This window comes from Gossypium hirsutum, chromosome D10 (genome assembly GCF_007990345.1).
Source record: "Gossypium hirsutum isolate 1008001.06 chromosome D10, Gossypium_hirsutum_v2.1, whole genome shotgun sequence".
Lineage (NCBI taxonomy): Eukaryota > Viridiplantae > Streptophyta > Magnoliopsida > Malvales > Malvaceae > Gossypium > Gossypium hirsutum.
In genome coordinates, this window is record NC_053446.1 from 7,845,912 (window position 1) to 7,858,611 (window position 12,700).

Here is a 12,700-nt window from a genome sequence, read left to right on the forward strand (position 1 = left end):
TTTTAAATACTAATCTCTTACAAATAAAATAAATATTAAAATGCTAAATCCTTCAAATATTTTGAACACCTTAATTTCATAAACAAATTGTTCCACCTTAATTTTTCTTCTTAGTTTTCAATTCAAAAATTTTATTTCTCTCTTATTAGATTTTGGCTTCCGCTCTTAGCCTGACCCATTTTTAAGTTTATAATACTTTATATTATATTGTTTTTATATATTATATAATTTAAAACACATTAAAAAAGATAAACTTATACTAAACATATAATACTACTCTAATGTAAACATTAAAATAGTGTTAAGATGACTATATAAAAAAATTCAATAAATAAAAATGTATAAAATTATTAAATATTAAAATAATATAAAATAAATATTTTTTAAAAAAAATTAAAAATAATATGGGCGGACCTAAAATGATCTTGGGTTAGCCTTTTGTAGATATATGAGAGTTTGGGCAAAATTTTAAGCCAAGGGTAAGGCAGAGACGCATTATAAAAGAAATATCAAGATGAGTTTAAGCTCATACCTTTCTCGGCCTTTTGGCTAAGATCAAGTGTAGTATCTGTTCTTATCAGTTTAATATCTGATACGTGGATCATTGATCCGCATGATATTAAATCAATATTTTTAGGGGGAGAGCTCATTAACAATAGCTTGCTATTGGGGTTCTCGAGTGTCGTCTTTGTTTTGCACTGCTGCATCGTTCTGGCACACCCCTCCGATTGTAGTTTTAACCTTTTGAACCAATAGACGGTAGCTTCTTGTTCGGATTGTATTAATAATTGAGGTGTAAATCTGTTTAAAGACACTATTTTAAGGGTTAATGTACTTGAGTTTTAGTCCAAACCTAATGGATGGTATCTAATTTAATTTCTGAAGTTCATTGAAGAATTGTTGTTTCAATTTGTAGTTGGCGCATAGAATTGCCGTTCAATCATTTAATTGGCTTTTCAGTTCTACGTTCTAATCATTTAAATTGAACCTAGAAGCTATTTGATTTTAAAATTTCACTGTTTTACGATAATAGAAACAATGCTTACTATTTGTATATAACATTTACATGGCTTCACACACATGGTGCCGTGTTCTTCAATTAAATACCACGTAATCGAGATGGAGTTTGGAACTTGTACACTAAGGCTGTTGTCTTTGTGAAGCTGATGGAGGATCTTCATCAATTGAGTGAACTTAGGGTTCTAAACTCGGAGGTAATGGAGTTGGATAAATGCTTGACTAATCTCAGAGGAAGACTTGAAGGCAACGAGTGTCTTTATGGTGGCATTCTTGTGAATGTGTCATGGTGTCTTTATGGTGTTGTTCCGCAACGCCAACAGCATGGCTAATGCCGAGTTTTGATCGTGCTCGGTTGGTGGTGATTTTTCTCTAGTTGACTTTTAGAGCTGTTTTATGTGGCTTGTTTTATATGGTTTACTGGTGTTTTCTGGTTTTATTTTGGTGTATCCTTTTGGTTGGGTTATTTTTTATGTTGTTTTATCTTTGTAATCCCACTGTTTTCAGTGGTTGTTTTATTTTTAATATAATCATTTTGATGGCCGAGCAAAAAAAGTAGTAAAAAAAAATTTAATGCCAGGCTTTAAATTTCAATTTCTTAAAACATTTTCTTTTACAATTTGAAGTACTAAACATGGCGCTCAAAATCCACCTCAACTCATTTGCATCAGCAATGACCTCCATATTCGATATATTTTTAATTGATGATAAAGTATTATTATATTTATATTTTAAATTTAATTTTTACTCAAATCATGTTTTAGCATTTTACTTTGTAACTTATAATTATTTAGAAAAATTGAAACTTCAAAATAATTCAACCACTAAAAGTGGCTGACTTGAATAGAAGACAAGTAAAAAAAAATCATATGTATCGTATTTTTATATTATTATTATTTAATATAGGTAAAAAGTTTTAATTACACATTTATTCATTTAATTTTCTTGTGAAGTTAAACAAAAAAAAAACTACACTAGAAGCTAAACAAGGATACAACAAAATATACAAAATTAGGCTATTATATCCCACATGTGCTGGACAATAACTCAGACAAATCTTGCACCTGCTATAAAATGAAGCTAAAAAGGTCTGGTCAAGCCATCTTTGCGCTTGGGGCAATGACGCAGCTAGTGAGGTTTTAACCGAGGCGCGTCTATTGCTGGTTGAAAACTATTTCCAAACCCCCTCTTAGGCCTGGGTTCTGCCCTGGCCTTTGAGAATTTCTGGAAGGGTTCCCTTCTGGGTAAAACCCTACAATTTCTAGTTAATTACTTTGCTCTTCTTTTTCCCCTTAAAATTAAGATGGAACAATTTGTTTATGAAATTAAGGTGTTCAAAATATTTGAAGGATTTAGCATTTTAATATTTATTTTATTTGTAAGAGATTAGTGTTTAAAAATACAGACAATAGCAATTCAAATAATCAAATTTATTCATTTGATGAAGTGTTGGACATAATAATGAGAGATTGTGATAAACTTGTTGAGCAAGGTTATGAAAATGGAGTGTAGGAATACACCTTCTAAGTTAGATGAAAATAGCACTTAAATTCGATCTATTGAAATATATAACTTTAATAAATTCGGTGTTTAAAATTTCTAACTGAGTTAACATAGTAATTACTACCAGAGATAATAAAAAGAAAATGTAAAATAGAATAGAAAAAGCAGAAACTAAAAGTAATGAAAGAGCAATAAAAATTGAGAATTGGAAAAGAAGAATAATAAGTATTACATGGCTAACAAACCTCTTGACCAATGATAAGAAAGTTGTAAGCTTGATTTATTGTGAGAACTTGATGAGGTGTTAAGCAACTATGAGAGGTTGTGATAAACTGGTTGAATAAGGTTACTGGAATGAAGTGTAAGAATACACATTCTAAATTCAATCGTATGGATGGAGTATGGCTCGGATTATATGGATGGAGTAAGCTTGGTTTCAATTCACTTTCATATGAGTTGCACCATTTTTCCCTCTTTTCATGGCTTCATACTCTTCTATAGGTTGTTTGTTTAGGGAACTTGGGTCTTTCTTCTGAAAACATAACATTTTAACCACGATGAGATTCCTAACCTTGTTTTCCAAAGTAGAACGACTGTTTGTTGAGTTTCAATAATTTTTATAATTGTAACGATCCGGTTTCTAGTTGTGTCAAAAAAGACGGGTTTGAGACTCCATTTCCGTAAACCAATCCCATAAATATTATTAAATACTTACAAAGTTATTATATAAGTGAATTGAATTTTGGATAAGTAATTTAGTCGAAATTGTGTTTAATTAAGGTTTAGTGACTAAATTCTAAAGTCCAATCACTATAGATTTTTAATTAAGAAATGACTTGAGGACTGACATTGTAATTAACCAAAGATCCAAAATAGCAATTAAATCATATTTAAATGAAAAATAGTGAACGGTAAGATTATTTAGTCACTAACCTAAGTTAATTACGGTTAAATTAGTTAAAACATAAGTAATTAAACTAAATTACAAATTAATCCTATTATAAATAAGACAATTTGGTGGAATGAAAGAGAAACTTTCTGTCATCTTCCACCTACAAACCATGAAGAGAAAAACAAAAGGTTCCAAGGGTTTTCAAAGTTTTGGTCACTAATTAGATGTTACAATCAAGTCATTTTCTTGTAATTTTTATGTTTTTGAGGTCATGGGAGCTTGATTTAGCTTACCCATGTACCAATTTGTAAAACTATTAAAGTTTTAGAAAGTTGCCATTGTTGATTTCTTGAAGTTTTAGGTGTTAAATTGATAGATTTTAAGTTTAGATGTGAAAAAAGGACTGAATTGTAAAGTTAATTTATAACTTTTTACATTAGGGACTAAACCATATAAAATATTAAATTGGCAGTAGAAATAAGAAATAGGAGGTCTCTGATAAGCATTAGTGAAATTAGATTTCAATTTGGAGCTTTAAATTGAAAGTTAGGTTAGTCTCGGTTTTAGGGACTAAATTGGATAATTGTAAAATATATGTGACTTTGTAATTATTTGTGATTTGAGCTGGAATTTAATATTATGAATTGTCAGGTTATTATTCGTAGCAAAATACGATGCAGGAACGTCAATAGGGAGAGGAAAGATGAAAGCCGATGACGAGTAACTCGAGTGTTCGATTTGTATTTCTATGATTTGATTAATTTCAATTGTTGCATGGTTACCTTGTTTTGCATGTTATGGTAATGAGGTGAGTTAAAAATGATTAATCAAACTGAACTAATACGATGTTGGTTGATTATCAAGATAAAAGGTAAAATTGAATAAAATTAAAAATAATATCACTTGATGAAAATACGAAATTGGCTTGACTCATGTTATGATATATATATGAATTGATGAATTGGTTGATGAATTGAAAATGATGAGTTATAAATTGAGCTATATTATGATTTGGATAATTGGTTACCCTATTAATTATTCGTGCAAAGTTGGATTTAGCTGACATCCCATAGGATAGATTAAGTATGGGTTGCTTCAACTACGTGTTGATGAGCGTTGGACACAACTTTTACTTCGATTATACCGATGAGCGCTGGATACAATTTATTTACTTTAGATTTTCCAATGAGGTATTGGATGCTAAGTTGGTTGTTGGTTAGATCCATGTATCTGTTCGAGCCCGAGTCAGGTTAATAAGGGAATAATAATATGTATATACATTGCAAATTTGTTGAAAGATGATTGGAATTGATTATATGCTACTAAGTTGGATTACAAGCACTTTTATACGACATTAAATGTCGAGATATATAAAAGGTTACGCAAAATGAATAACTAGCCAGAAAGTCAATTCGGTAAGGTTTGGAATGTATCATTTGACTTGGTAATGAAAAGTGACATAATTATTTTTTATAAGTTGGTATTTATACAATTCATTCAGAATTGAAATTTTGGTACGCAATTGATTATTTAGTGTGTTATTTTGATTTGAATTATAAAAATACCATTGAGCTTTATCGCTCAATGTACGGTTTTGTTTTTCGTGCGTAGACTAGGTACAATTCAAGATCCCAAGCATCGACTTCAACATCCAACCAAAAATCCTGGACTCAACAATGTTGGTGAACCTCTTTTGTTAGTTATATGACATGTACCTAGTAGAGTCATTTTGGTATTTTGCTAATGGTAAACGTGGATTATATGTAGTTGAATGAAATGTGTTAGGTGGCTAGTTTATAAGTAATATGGCATAGATATTTTAATTATTAACGTACTAATGAACTTGAGAAGTTGCTTGAATGGTATTGATATCGACTATTGATGACTTGAACATGTATGGTAATGATTGTAAAGAAATTGTAGGTTGATGCCCATTAGGAATTGCAAAAACAGTGTGTGATATTGCGATGTCGTTTGAATGTCATCGCGACGAGAAAAGACCTATAATGTCACGACAAGATGAGGGACCTCGTTGTCTCGATGAGGCCAACACAATAAGCGGCATCGTGATGTTAAGTGGTCTAACGTCATGATGTGACAAACTGTTTAGTGACATCACGACGTTCAAATGTTAATGTCACGACGTCAATCCTATATTTTGAAACTTTTACAATTTGGTCCTTTGACCTCAAGTTACTATTTGAACTTTAGAAAGTTAGTGTAAGACTCGTAAATGATTGCATATTGTATTGAACATATGTTTTTGGTTGAATTTAAGCATTAAATGGTATGTTTTGATTATGATTGATCGTAGTTGCTTCAGCAACGAATGTGGCACATTGCAATTTGAACTCGGCAACTGAGTCGGGTATAGGGTGTTACAATAATGATAGTTATAGTTCTCATTAATATTACTAGATTTTATCGCACCACAATGTGGGTGAACAAAAATATTTGATAATTAAAACATATCTATAAAAATATGGGTTAGTATTTGGTATACTTGTAGTATACTTTTTTTTATTTCACAAGTAGCTTTAAAAAATTGCTACATGTCTCCTTTTTAAATATTTTATTATACCCCTGTAGGACGCTTGTCAACCTCCTGACCTTACTTATGAAGTCTAAAAACGCCATTAGCAGTATACCAAATATTTCCCTAAAAATATATCAACAAATTATATGAAAATATGAAAATATATTAATTACCCTTTTAAGGTAAGGGTATTTTAGGATAGATGTTAGCTTGGATAGGGAGATTTACAAGGCTTTGGTTGAATAAGCATAAGGAGGTGATTTTGAAAAAGCTAAAATAGAAATTTGGTGTGGATTATAGGAATTGAGATAAGTTAATGCTTTGTTCATCCACTCTTTTCCTTGGATTGAGCATTAAACTAACAAAGAGAAAAGGGCCAAATCATATCTAATGAATACCATTTTTTACTATGTAAACTCTACTCCAATAAAATTTGTTGTTTAGGGAAAAAATCCTTTTCAATTAATTTGTTTAAATAAGTACTTTTATTATGAATTAAGTAGGATCAGATAGGTTTTCGGTGTTTCTTTCCTTGAAATAGAGGTTGTATGATGGATTTATACACTTAATAATTTTAAATGAAATTTTATTTAAAAAAGGTATTTTAATCTTAAATCACTTAATAATCTTAAATCGAATTTGATTAGAAACAGGGATTTCAATCTTAAATTAGTGACGAAGAAAATATCACTTGAATTCAAGTGTATTATACATGGTAACAATGAGTATACTTCTTATATTTATAGGTATTTTAAAAGATCGATATTTGGTATTGAGAAGTATTTAACATATCACTATAAAATTAAGAACAATGTTGATAAAAAAAAACTATTATTATTGACAGAAATCAAGATTGGGAAATGTTAATAATTAGTGTTTAGAAGTATTGAAAGGTAAAAATGTTCTAAATCTTTATGCCCACAATGCAACCTGAATCCCACATTGCTAGCGTATGGTAAACAAAACATAAAGGGTGGTGTATAAGGAGAGAGGATAGAGCAACATTAAAACATACTTACCTGGACGGGGTCAATGAGTGATCAGGAAGACTCATGGCCTAGAGCAGTGACCTCCATTGCACTTGGGAGGGGTGCTGCTTTAAGGTCTCCCCAAGAGGGAGAGCCTACGTCATAATTTGTGGCAGTGGGGGCTTGCGTTCGCGCAGCCTCTATCAATTTCAAGTGAAAGTAATTGATATCAAATTTTAGGATATAATTCTTTGTTCTATATGGATAAACAGCTTCAAAATCTCGAAAAAGAGTGTAGAAAGTGTGTGAGTGAACATTGTGACCATTCCATGCTTTAGTTGATACCAGCAGGAAACGATCCTCTACAGCTTCAGTAGGGTCAAAGGCAAATATCAGTTGGTTTCAACTGTCAAGCATACTTAAGAACACCTAGGTAGCCTCCCAAAAATTCCAGGCGGGCAGGTAAGAGGAGACAGACATAATTTCTTTTTTAGCTGAAAAGAGAATTAAGATAATAATTCAATTCAGAATGTTCACAAATAAATATGTTTACAAATCTACCTTTTGAAAATTATGTCATAGTAACGATACCACTGCAATTGGGCTTTGAAACCTTTTTTTTTTCTTAAAAATTCCTAAAGTAAAGATTGAAGCCTTTGCAAAACCATACAAACAGAATCTAATCCCTTCACACATTACATTTTGCAAATTGTTGTTTTATTTAATGGCTTACCAATACCATTGCGTAGTTGCAGGTCTAATCGACATGCTTCTCCTGCTTTTGATTAATTCAAAAGTTTCGATCAATTTAACTTGTACTACAGATAACTTTGGTTCACTCGGTTTTTGTTAATTTCTAATTAACCAAATTAATCATTGCAGACTATTACTTACGGAGGTCTGATTAGAGCGGAAGCCAAATAGTGTGGCAACAGAAATAAGCCAATACAGAGAAGAGAAGAAACCAAAAGCAAAAATTTCTCTCACTTGGAATCCGGATCTCTTAAAAATAGACCAGTTTTTCGAGAAATAAAAAGTGACCTAATAAATTTTTAGAACAATTTGTCAATAAAAGGCATTGCGGTTGGTTTGCAAGTTCAATGAAAAGTTGTTGGTAAAAGGTTATTTTAGTATCGAAAATTATAGGAAAACAGAAAGAGCTTGCCAGGGATATCATACTATCAGTGACCACATCTCCGCAACTAACAGCACGTTTGGTTCGCTGTAATGGAATAGAGGCGTAATAACAAATCAATTGTTTGGTTGAATGTAATGGAATAGAGGCGTAATAGTATTCTTGTGTTTGGTTGAATGGAATGGAGGTGTAATAGCATAAGGGAAAAAACTAAAATGACTAGAATACCCTTAGCATAAATTTGTTTAGGTTAATGATTATTGTTATTGTTATTAAATTTTAATAAGATTATTAATATCAGTAATAAATAATTTAATCATATTTTAACATAATTATTATTAAATATATTTAATTAAAATATATAATTTAATAAAATTCTTAATAATCAATATTCTTATATGAATTTACTCAAATCATAATATATAATGCTATAAAAGATAATTTAACATAATTATTAACTTGACGCAATGTATGTTTTTTTGAACCACAGGTCTTTTTTTTGTCCAACTTAATTTTTGAGACCTGATTTTTTTTTTAAATGTTGAAGACCTCTACAAAAATATTGAAAGGACGTTTGTATAGCCTGACAGATTGACCAGTCTTGTTCTTATTTATTCCTTCTCCTTATTTTGATTTTTAAAAAAAAAATTAAACATAATAAATTATTATAAATATAAATAATTAATTACATCAGAAGTTAATACTTTGTAGGGGCAAATTTTTTGGGAGATCTCAAACAAGCTTAAACCATTTGGTCTGTCTTGTACCAATTTAACCAGGTTATCAACCTCCTGATTAGGGGTGTTCAATCTGTTAACTGACCAGTTAACCAACCCGAACTATCATTAATTGAATTAACCGACTCTTTTAAACCCTTAACCGTTAATCAAACTGAAATTTTTTCAAAAAAAAAAATAACTGAACTGAACTTTTTCGATTAATTCGGTCGGTTAATTGAAACCAATCGAATTTTATAGGTTTTTTGATTTTTGGTTAAAACAAGTATAAAACATATAAAAAAATTAACCGAATTAACTGACCGATTAATTTATACTTCTAAAAAATCAACCGAACCGACCGACCCCAGACTGAATATTATAATATTATTTATTAAGTTCGGTTAACCGACCGATTTCGAACCGAATTAATCATTAACCGAACTTCCAAAAAAATTATTAACCGACCCCGACCGAATTAATTCAGTTAACCGAACGATTAACCGAATTAGGTCAGTTAACCGAATTAATTCGGTTTTACCCAAAATTTGCACACCCCTAATCCTGGTTATCTTCTCTAGAGATGTGGCATATACTCCAGTGCCCAATCTGCACCCAAATTTGATGAATTCTTCTGATCAAAGTAGATTTGGAACTCTTGGAAGAATTCTCTTAAATGGCCTTAGTCACCTCAAGATTATCATTTTTAATCAAGACATTATCATAACCCCGATCGATTAAGAGTACCAAACCATCTAAGATGCCCCATGATTCAGCATAAAAAAATAGAGCAGTTCCTCAAATAACTGTTAAAGCCAAGAATCCACCTCCCATCTTGATCACAAACAATTCCTCCTACTGCAGCAAAACTTGTTTCATTTCTGACTGGCCCATCAGTGTTTAAATAGACCTAATTACCTGTCAAGTATGAGGTTATCAAAACAATTCCTCCTACTGCAGCAAAACTTGTTTCATTTCTGTTTAAATAGACCTAATTACCTGTCAAGTATGAGGTTAGAACCGATCTTCGTGTCTCAGATAAGGAATCCCTTTTAAAAGAGACATACTGTTTTGCCCAAGTATAGGACACTGGTAATATCACTAATATTCCAAGACACGCCTTGAAAAATAAAAAAGATTTTGATTCTTCCAAATGGGCCAAATCATGATCCCAAAAAGGTAATTCCAGTCTACATCTCCCAAGCACTTGACATGTTGATTCTGCAAGTTTGATATAAGCCATTCATGCAAATTACTAGAATAAAATCAAGTTTGCCGATCTACTAGAATTAACCGATCCCAAATACTCCTTGTTGCAGAACCGTCCATAATGACATAAAGTATATCTTTGAAACCATGCCCACAAACACCACAAGTCGTATCATGCCCAATTCCCTGACGTACTCTTTCCACATTGGTCACCACAAGTCTTGTCTGTGTGTTATTTATACTAAATGTTTTACAATTGCTAATCTTGAATTGAATATATTAGAGTTGTGTGATCTGAATCCCGTTTGATCCGATTTAAAAAATTCGATATATAATTCAGTTGTTAAAGAAATAAAATAGAGGCAAAATTGGGGATCTGGGGTGGGTACAACCTCGAGTCGAACCACTAATTTTGACCGAAGGTTCGGGGGCGGAGCTCTTGCAGTACGGACCTGCCGCACAAGTTAAATTCGTATAGGGGTATACTTTTTACCCTAACAAACTGTGCATAGTCGAAAACCTCTTGTATTTTTTCAATAGTGAATTTCTTCTCCTTTGCCTATGATTTTTCCCAATAAAAATTTTTGTGTGTTCTTATTTTTCTTTCTTATTTTTGTGTGATTACTCTTGCTGTCATTATCGACCTATAATATAACAGAATATGATTAAAAAAACAATTAAATCTTTCAAGAATTACATAAGAACAGTCTATTTAATTATTTAAGATGAAAATACCATTTAAATTCAATCGTATTATACATAGGAACTATGAATTATATCTACAGATAATTTTAAATAAATTTAGGGTAATTTATTAACCAGTTGAATCAACCAGTTGCAATTTAATTTTCGATTATTTAAAAAAAATCGATTTATTCAAGAAATATATAATTTCTATAAATTTAGTGTTTAAAATTGCTAGCTGAATAGTAGGAAGAAAATGTACAACATGATAGAAAAGATAGAGCGGAAGCCAAAATCTAATAAGAGAGAAATAAAATTTTTGAATTGAAAAATAAGAAGAAAAAGGAGTGTTAAACCGATATTTGTTTTATGGGCTGAAGTACGAAAGTTGTGAGCTGGTTAAGTAAGGTTATGGCAATGAAACGTAAGAAAACACATTCTGAGTTAGATGATAGTTGGGATTTGTGTTGAAATCTGTTTTTACAAAAGCTTGGTTTTAGTTCACTTTCATAAGAGTCACAACCCCTTTTCCTCTTCATCGCTTCAAATTTTCTACACGTTTGTTTTGTTAGGGAATATAGGGTTTTCTTCTTTAAAACATAACATCTCAGCTTTGACGAGATCCCTAACCTTGTATTTCAAACTACAACAATTCTTGGTTGAGTTCTATAATTTCTGTAACGATGGCTACAATGCTAATTAATTATACTAGCTTTGATGGAATAGGCGTTAAGAGGCGGTTCTGAAGAAAATACGGTAGAAACTCTATGTACATCATAGGAATTTAGATGATTTGATTCCTTATCCGCTTATTATGTCATTCTTATCAATTTTACTATGTATATCTTGTTTATCTACTCTTACTTTCTTTGGATTGTCACAAAATTAGATAGTTAATGCGAAAATAGACAGATCATGTCATATGAATACCATTTTTTATTATGCCATCTCTACTTTAATAAAATTTGTTGCTCATGGAATAAATCTTGATCAATCAATCTATTCAATTATGTACTTTCTATTATGAATCATATGACTTGTACTAAATAAGATTAGATAGGCTTTCATTTCCTCCTAAATAGACGTTGGATGACGGATATAGATATGACTAAAAAGATTTCAATCTTTCAAATAAGATCAATCCATTTGATTAGATAGGATGAAAATACCACATAAATTAGAGTGTATTAAACATGGAAATAATAGGCGTAATTTTTATATTTACAAGCACTTTGAAAGATCAATATTTGATATTGAAAAGTACATCTTTACAAAATGAAAAACAATGTGCGTATAAGCACTAAATGTTAAAAATGTCCTAAACCCTTATGCCCTTAACCTGAGCCTACATCCCTACCACAAACAAAACCTAAGGGTGTTCTGTAAGGAGAGCATATAATAACAGCTTTTGAAGCTGTTTACCCATATGCAAAAAAGAACTATATCCTACAATTGATTACCAATGACTTTCCATAACTTGAAATTGTAGAGGCTGCGCGAACGCAATCCCCCACTGCCACAAATTTTGACGTAGGCTCTCCCTCTTGGGAGACCTTAAAGCAGCACCCCTCCCAAGTGCAATGGAGGTCACTGCTCTAGGCCATGAGTCTTCCTGATCATTCATTGACCCCGTCCAGGTAAGTATGTTTCAATGTTGCCCTATCCTCTCTCCTTATACACCACCCCTTATGTTTTGTTTACTATATATTAGCAATGTGGGATTCAGGTTGCATTGGGGGCATAAAGATCTAGAACATTTTTATCTTTCAATGCATTTAAACACTAATTATTAACATTTCCCAATCTCGATTTCTTTCAATAATAATATTGTTTTATTTTATTAACATTGTTCTTAATTTTATAGTGACGCGTTAAATACTTCTAAATATTAAATATCGATCCTTTAAAATACCCATAAATATAAAATTATGTCCATTGTTGCCATGAATAATACACTTGAATTCCGAGTGATATTTTCATCTTAAGTAATTTAAGATTGAAATACATTTTTTAAATCAAAGTCGATTTAGGATTATTAAG

At 31.2% G+C, this 12,700-nt stretch overlaps 4 non-coding genes across 4 annotated transcripts; 3 read left to right on the forward strand and 1 right to left on the reverse strand.

The window, feature by feature from the left end:
• Window positions 1-528: 528 nt before the first annotated feature.
• Window positions 529-725, forward strand: LOC121222857 (U2 spliceosomal RNA). The gene has a single exon (XR_005920227.1). It is a non-coding gene; the product is annotated as a U2 spliceosomal RNA (small nuclear RNA).
• Window positions 726-2,118: 1,393 nt separating this feature from the next.
• On the forward strand, window positions 2,119-2,269 carry LOC121222976 (U4 spliceosomal RNA). Its single transcript, XR_005920342.1, has one exon. It is a non-coding gene; the product is annotated as a U4 spliceosomal RNA (small nuclear RNA).
• Window positions 2,270-6,959: 4,690 nt separating this feature from the next.
• Window positions 6,960-7,120, forward strand: LOC121222874 (U1 spliceosomal RNA). Its single transcript, XR_005920244.1, has one exon. It is a non-coding gene; the product is annotated as a U1 spliceosomal RNA (small nuclear RNA).
• A 5,025-nt stretch (window positions 7,121-12,145) lies between these two features.
• On the reverse strand, window positions 12,146-12,305 carry LOC121222745 (U1 spliceosomal RNA). The gene has a single exon (XR_005920116.1). It is a non-coding gene; the product is annotated as a U1 spliceosomal RNA (small nuclear RNA).
• Between the last annotated feature and the right edge of the window lie 395 nt (window positions 12,306-12,700).